The 7,536-nt window shown below is 47.2% G+C and overlaps 1 long non-coding RNA gene across 1 annotated transcript; it reads left to right on the top strand.

Annotated features, from left to right (window-relative positions):
- The first annotated feature begins 4,639 nt into the window (after positions 1-4,639).
- LOC131517639 (uncharacterized) lies at positions 4,640-6,882 on the top strand. Its single transcript, XR_009264720.1, has 2 exons — positions 4,640-4,861; positions 5,990-6,882. It is a non-coding gene; the product is annotated as an uncharacterized LOC131517639 (long non-coding RNA).
- The last annotated feature ends 654 nt before the right edge of the window (positions 6,883-7,536 follow it).

Below are 7,536 nucleotides of genomic sequence, written 5' to 3'. Positions count from 1 at the left end.
ATAAGTTACAATGTCAAATTTTTATAATTGGATCATAATTTTTCAAATTATCTATCTGCCTTGCTGTGATCCCCACCTGTACTGGAATACTCTCTGGTATGAGTTACTCCCTTATGCTGGGAGGTAGGGAAATTAAGCAAAGCATCACAGGGAATTTTTTTTCATAGTAAATTCATCTTATATAGAGAATGACAAGCATATCTAACACTTTTTGCTAACACTAGGCTTCTTTTCATTGTGATTGCTTTGCAAAGTTAATGTTCCTCACTGAAAAGAGCCTGACTGGTTTTTTTTTTTTTTTTTAACGTTTATTTATTTTTGAGAGAGAGACAAAGTGGGAACAGGGGAGGGTCAGAGAGAGAGGGAGACACAGAATCCGAAGCAGGCTCCAGGCTCTGAGCTGTCAGCACAGAGCCCGACTCAGGGCTCGAACCCATGAACCATGAGATCATGACCTGAGCTGAAGTCGGATGCTCCACTGACTGAGCCACCCAGGTGCCCATGATTGGTTATTTTTGTATAAAGATGAATATTTTTAATACAGAGAAAATAAAAGCATATGTGCCTCTCACACGGCAAACTCTAAGGTACAGTATCCCACCTCGGCATCTGATACCAGCCGTGCTAACAGCGTGCACATGTGCATTAAATATGGCTCTTGACTTGGAACGTCAAGTGGGTGGGCGGGTTTCCTGTGATTGAACTGATACATAAATATTTGCCCCTTTAAAGGTATTCAGACATTGGAAATTAACTATTTGCCCATGAACCACAGACTTGAAGAACAGTTTTAGGTGAAATTTCCATTCTTAACTTTTTTTGCCGATGAATCTTGGGCATAATGCTCTGTGTCTATATTCTAGGACTGTTACTGAATAAGTAGTATTTATTTCCTTGTATCAACCAACGTGTTACTAAGTTATATCTCTTGTGTTCGGAAAAGCCCCAAGACCACGGGAGACACTGTGTGGTGAAGTTAGAGGCAAAGTGACTGGTGCAGCGAGCCCCTGGCAAGAACCCAAGTGGCGGGAGGCAGGGCAGTGAGCACAGCCCGCCATCCAGGTCGGGTGTGGTCCATGCCCCTCCGCCCCCCAGCTATGTTTCTGCATGTTGCACTGTGTGTGGCGCTTCCCATCAGTATTGCTAATGGTTTTATGAAAGGAAGTGAGCAGGAAGTTGGTCCCATATTTCCAGACTGGCCACAGACTTGATCAATCTGAGCAAGTCACTTAGCCTCTCTCTGCCTCCATTTCTTCAGCCATAAAATGGGAATAACTCCACCCGTCCTTCCCTGCCTCACCAGCACACTGAAGGATCAGTTAAAGAAGAGGAAAACTTTTATATATATATATAGATATATAGATAGATATAGATATAGATATATAAAATATATAGATAGATAGATATATTTTTTTAAAATATGAAATTTATTGTCAAATTGGTTTCCATATAACACCCAGTGCTCATCCCAACAGGTGCCCTCCTCCATGCCCATCACCCACCTTCCCTTCCCTCCCACCCCCCCATCCACCCTCAGTTCATCCTCAATTTTTAAGAGTCTCTTATGGTTTGCCTCCCTCCCTCTCTAACTTTTTTTTTCCCCTTCCCCTCCCCCGTGGTCTTCTGTTAGGTTTCTCAGGATCCACGTAAGAGTGAACACATATGGTATCTGCCTTTCTCTGTGTGACTTATTTCACTTAGCATAACACTCTCCAGTTCTGTCAATGTTGCTACAAAAGGCCATATTTCATTCTTTCTCGTTGCCAAGTAGTATTCCATTGTGTACATAAACCACAATTTCTTTAACCATGCATCAGTTGATGGACATTTAGCACTTTCAACAATAGCCAAATTATGGAAAGAAGAGGAAAACTTCTATCAGGTGCTTTGATCCCAAAGATGGAAAGAACATAGATGTAGCTGTTGTTGAATAATGAAGGCTCTCTATTATATAGCAACTTAATTTTGAAAGTGTCTTTGCCTGGTTCTGTATAGTGAATATCAATTAGTATATTGAAATAGAAACTGAGAATAGGTAGGTTTAAAATTAAATAGATTTTTAGGGGCGCCTGGGTGGCTCAGTCAGTTAAGCATCCAAGTTTAGCTCAGGTCATGGTCTCACAGTTCGTGGGTTCGAGCCCTACATTCGGCCCTGTGCTGACAGCTCGGAGCCTGGAGCCTGCTTCGGATTCTGTGTCTCCTTCTCTCTCTGCCCCTCCCCCCGCTCACCCTCTGTCTCTCTCTCTCTCTCTCTCTCTCTCTCTCAAAAGTACATAAACATTAAAAAAATTTAATTTAAAAGATTGTTAATGTTTTGGGCCATCAAGTAGTAAAAATTTATAATGTATATTATAGTTCTGAGTGTGGGTTTGAAGTGTATTAGCACTGGGCTAATTTGTAGAAGGTCTTATTATTTGAGCCAACTTTGTTTATTTCAGAGGGCTACATAGTGGATCAGATCATACTATCATCATAGCAGTATTTTTAGCTTATCTAGAATCTTAGAGCTTAGGAACCTTAGAGCTCACCCAGGGCCTATCAGAGGCAAGGTTCCTTCTGGTGCCATCACTGACGGGGGCTCGTGGGGCCTCTTACTGGGGATTCTTTGGGGAAGGGAGCAGGCTCCTACCTTGCTGTTTGTTTTTTTTTTAATTTTTTTTTCATGTTTTATTTATTTTTGAGACAGAGAGAGACAGAGCATGAACAGGGGAGGGGCAAAGAGAGAGGGAGACACAGAATTTGAAGCAGGCTCCAGGCTCTGAGCTGTCAGCACAGAGCCCAACGTCGGGCTCGAACTCATGAGCTGTGAGATCATGACCTGAGGGGAACTCGGATGCTTAACTGAGCCACCCAGGCGCCCCCTCCCACCTTTCCAAGGGAAGCTGTGCTTGATCTTGCTCAGTGCAGGTTACCACGTTAAGATGAATCAGCCATAGACTCTAAACCCTGCAGCAGCGATTATCTGCGTGTAGCCGCCAAATAATTTTAGACCGTTCCGAACAGCTGCTTGCTGTCCAACCACACCAGCTGTGTAGCAGTCCCAGGTGGCCTTTGGGGCAGAAGAATCACCGACCGGAGTGAGTTATTCTCTGGCCAAAACTCGTTTCCAGTTTCAAAGGGCTGTTTCTGAAGGTATCCTCGTAACCTTTTTGTTTCTGCCTCTGTTAGTTGCCTGATAAGCAGTAGCTAATGCATCATTCCCTACATATGAGAGGAGCATTTATGATATTCAGACTCCCAGGCTGCCTGTGCAGCCTTCCTGCCTAGGACCAAGTACTCACTCCCCACCGAGGAGGGGGGACTAGTCAACCTGCAGAGACTTGCTTGCACCCTTCTTGATCTCTCCCAAATTCTGCCTGACTTAATGAGGTTCTTGACCTGCACAGCTGTGTCTTTCTCTCCTGCTCTCTCAGTTTTCCAATATGGGAATCTGGGAAACTCTTTGTTCGCTCTTAAGCAAAGTCTCCAGATAGGGTTTGCTTTGGAAGTTGGTGACGTCTTGTGTTGGTTGTAAACATCAATTTGGATGGCAAGTGGGACCCTTCTGAAAAAACAAACAAATAAACAAAAAAAAAAACCCTTCTGGGGCAAACCTTTGACAAAGTCACTCAGCTGGCATGTAATTGGAATTTTATTTGCATGGCTTTTTTTCTAAGTCTCTCTAGAAGGACGTAATTCTCTAGAAGACCCAATTCTTACAATGCAAGAAATATTCTCACATCAAGGATTTATATCTGCCTTGTATGTCATCTTTTATTATTTTTATTAGTATTACTATAGTATTAATTCTCCCCAAAGGGAATAGCATTTTCTTTCTTTCTTTCTTTTTTTTTTTTGCTTGATGCCTCCTGCATTTAGTAAATAGTAGCTTTTTTTTTTTTTAGCTGCTTTCTTGAATCCTATATTTATAATATTTTATGGTAGATTTTAAAAAATTGATTAATTCTAGCTGGGCTAGAATCAAGTATTAATTAATTTTTTAAATGTTTTTATTTATTTTTGAGAGAGGGAGACAGAGCACAAATGGGGGAGGGGGCAGAGAGGGAGACACAGAATCCGAAGCAGTCTCCAGGCTCTAAGCTGTGAGCACAGAGCCTGATGTGGGGCTCGAACTCACGAGTCATGATAATTGGTACTGCCATTGGTTAAAGGTAAACAATATGGAGTTAAGAATTTTTATACTATGAGCTATTTATTGGGAATTTTCAGAATTCGCAGCTACTTGTCTTTAACACTTGTAAGAGGCATGTATGTTTTCCCTTCCTGGTCTTGAAGTCAGTTTTCCCTTTGTTGGGGCAGGTCTGGATGAGTGGTGTCAACCGGAAGGCATACACATATCCCAACGTGGCTGTTTTGTAGACATGTGATGTTTTCTTTGGGCGTTTGGCCAGAAAAGTTGTGTGTGTGTGGGTTTTACTTTTAACAAAGCAGTAAGGGTTTACTTTTTACCAACGTGTGTGTGTGTAAAGATGTATTTTTCCAAGCTTTAAGAAAAGAAAAAAACTTGTCAATGTACAAACACCTGATTCGGATCTGTGGGATTTTTTTTTTTTTGGCATTAAATAAGATGCTTAAAGAAACACAACAGTGTATATCCATAATTCTATGTCTTAGAAGAATAACTTGTGCTAAACTTAACTTGTGCTAAACCCGTGTGTTGCGAACTGAAGGCAGAGTTCCCTTAACCATCCTTGTCTGCTCCTCTCTGCAGCCTCTGGAAAACGTGGAAGCTTCTCTCTGCGCGGCGTGCTCTAAAGTGCTGGTCTTCTGGTTGCCTGTCCACCTTCACTTTTCTCCTAGAACCCCTGTCGTGTGGCCTGGGGGCTCCAGAAGGAACCAGCCCCAGCAGATGTTAACGGAGGTGTGCCTCAGCCTTCGTTACTGCAACTTTTTTTTTAAGTGTTTATTTATTTTGAGAGAGAAAGAGAGTGCAAGTGGGGCAGGGGCAGAGAGAGAGAGGGAGAGAGAGAGAATCCCAAGCAGGCTCCACACTGTCAACACAGCCTGACATGGGCTTGATCCCACAAACCGTGAGATCGTGACCTGAGCTGAAATCAAGAGTCAGACGCTTAACCCACTGAGCCCCCCAGGTGCCCCCATTACTACAAGTCTTGGCAGCTGCTTCCCTGGGCTCCTTGCTACCACCCACCCGATCTTCTGGGACTCAGACCCCCCCCCCCCAGAAGTGACTCTCCCCCGGCTCCTCTGGCCCCTTATCCCTCACTTCATCGTCTGAAACACCCACCTGCCATCCCTCAAGGCCAGCTTCTCTCGATTTTCTAAGGAAAGAGTGACCCGATTCAATTATTTGGGGGGCAGCAGCCGTTGATGGAATGAGTGGAAGCCCAGGTCCCGTATGAGCGTCTTCTCGCGACGAAACAACACAAATGCAGTGGCTTAAAGCAATAACCATCCATTATTGCACAATTCCTATGGGTCCAGAATTCAGGAGCAGCTTAGCCGGATGGTCCTGGCTCGGATCTGAGTCTCTTCATGTGTTTCAGTCAGGATGAGGATGTTGGCTGCTGTCATTTGAACACCACCCCCCCCACCCCCCACCCCCACCGGCTCCACTGCCCAGACTGTCCCACAGTGCTAGAAGCTTCCCTGCAGTCATATCTTCTGCTTCTCCTGGCTGAGTCAGGGAATGAGTGAAGCTGGGCACTGGCGCGAAAAGGGCCAGCTTCTGAGCTGGAGGCCACTCTGTCCTCCACTCCCCACCCTGTAGTAGACAGAAAAACGGCCATGTCCTGATCTCAAACCCTGTGAAGATGGCCCCTCACGTGGTAAAGGAACCGTCCTGGTGGGATTCGGGTGAGAGTCTTGAGATGAGAGATTGTTCTGGATTGTCCAAGGGAGGCCCCGTGTGGTCGTGCTGTCTCCCCATGAGAGGGGTGGGAGGCCGCAGAGTGGGGGAGATGGCGTGCCCTGCTGGCTTTGAAGAGGGAGGAAGGGCTCCCAAGCCTGAACACGGGGTGGTCTCTGGAAGGGCGAAGAAACGGATCCTCCCCACGAGCCCCCAAGAAGAGCTAGGCCTGCTGATCCCTTGATTTGGACCAGTGAGATGGACTTCGGACTTCAGCTCTGCGAGGCTGGGGCTCCACTCCAGAATAGCGCCTCTGAGAAGGCGGAGCCCCTGCCCTCCAACCCCGGCATCCGGTCAGAGGGCCCTCTTCCAGGAGAGGTGGGATGTCAGCATTTCTCAACCTGGCCCAGCTACCTGTGGTCGAGGCCAAGTCCCGGGCAAGCGCAGGAGGGAGCTGGGGGCTCCCTTCCTCCTTCTGGCCCCTACTTGTGGGGTGGAGGCTCCACCGTGCCCTGAGAGCTCGGGGGCCCCCACCGCCTTGGCACCTGGGGCAGACGTTCCTGCTGGAGGAGGCAAGCCCAGAAGACCAGAGGCCGCTGCCCGCTGTCCGGGCCCACCAAGCACTCTGCTCCCAAGACAAGGTGTCACTCCGAGGGAAGCACACCATGCTTCCCAGCGCCCAACAGAAACTAGGCTCATGGTTGCCTAGGGCAGGGCTGGGGGGTGGGGGCGGTGTGAGGGGTACCAGGGCTGATGGCTGAAGGGTGCCGCAGGCTTCCTTTCTGGCAGTGCATGGCATTTGGGGAAGAGGTATTTTGCACTTACCTTGCGGGAGACCACCTTTACTTCCCACCAAAATGGACATAACACACAGGAGACTCCTTAAAAGCCAGGACACAACCGTGCCATCTCCTGGGACCCTTCAAGAAGAGGAGCAAAGCTCTCCCCTTCCCACCCACCCCCGGGAGCGGCCCCGCTTGGGACCGACACCCCAAGAGCTTTTCCCAAGACATTTGGATCCCGAGTTCAACCAGCCGAAACAAAACGTTGGGAGTGAAATAAATGCCTTCCACTTAGATGCTTAGTTGGTTATCTGGCCCGCAAGTAAAGCTTCATTGTTTTCAGCTGACTCTGGGGTCCCTGCAGCTGGGCTCTGTCCAGCACACTGTTTATATTTTGCACCCAGTTTAAAACCGCAGCGTATCTTTTCTAAGGCTCTGTTTTAAACTGGATGCATAAAAAAGAGAGCAATGGATTTTTTTATTTGCTGAGATGAAAACCTGCCTGTCAGTCGTTCATGACTTTGTGGCCTGGCTCTTTTTGCGCTTAAGTTTTTTTGTGTGTTTCTTGGAAATTATGACCCAACCTCCTGCTTCCCAAGCCCTCGTTCTCGATTCCCATCCCCTCTCCTCCCTCTCACTGGGCCTGAAGACATTCTGACCGAGCGGAGGAAGTTCACGTTCACCACAAAGGATTCCCAGAGGGCCGCGGGGTCTTCCACAGCGTGAGGCCTGTGGCCTTGAGGGAGTGATGTGGGATGACGTACACGGAGCTGCCTTATGGGGACGATGCCCCTCGTGTGTCTCACTCCAATCAGTTCTCAGATCCAGCCACAGACTCAAACTGTGTGGACCTGGGCTTCATAGTCTGTGTTTCTTTAACTTGGGTCAGTTATGCCACGTGGGGCTGTTGGCTCGAACCCAGGTAGACGTGATTCCAAAATTTCAGCC

This window comes from Neofelis nebulosa, chromosome 7 (assembly GCF_028018385.1).
Source record: "Neofelis nebulosa isolate mNeoNeb1 chromosome 7, mNeoNeb1.pri, whole genome shotgun sequence".
Lineage (NCBI taxonomy): Eukaryota > Metazoa > Chordata > Mammalia > Carnivora > Felidae > Neofelis > Neofelis nebulosa.
The sequence above is the reverse complement of the archived record's forward strand: the minus strand, read 5'-3'. Positions and strand labels throughout refer to the sequence as shown.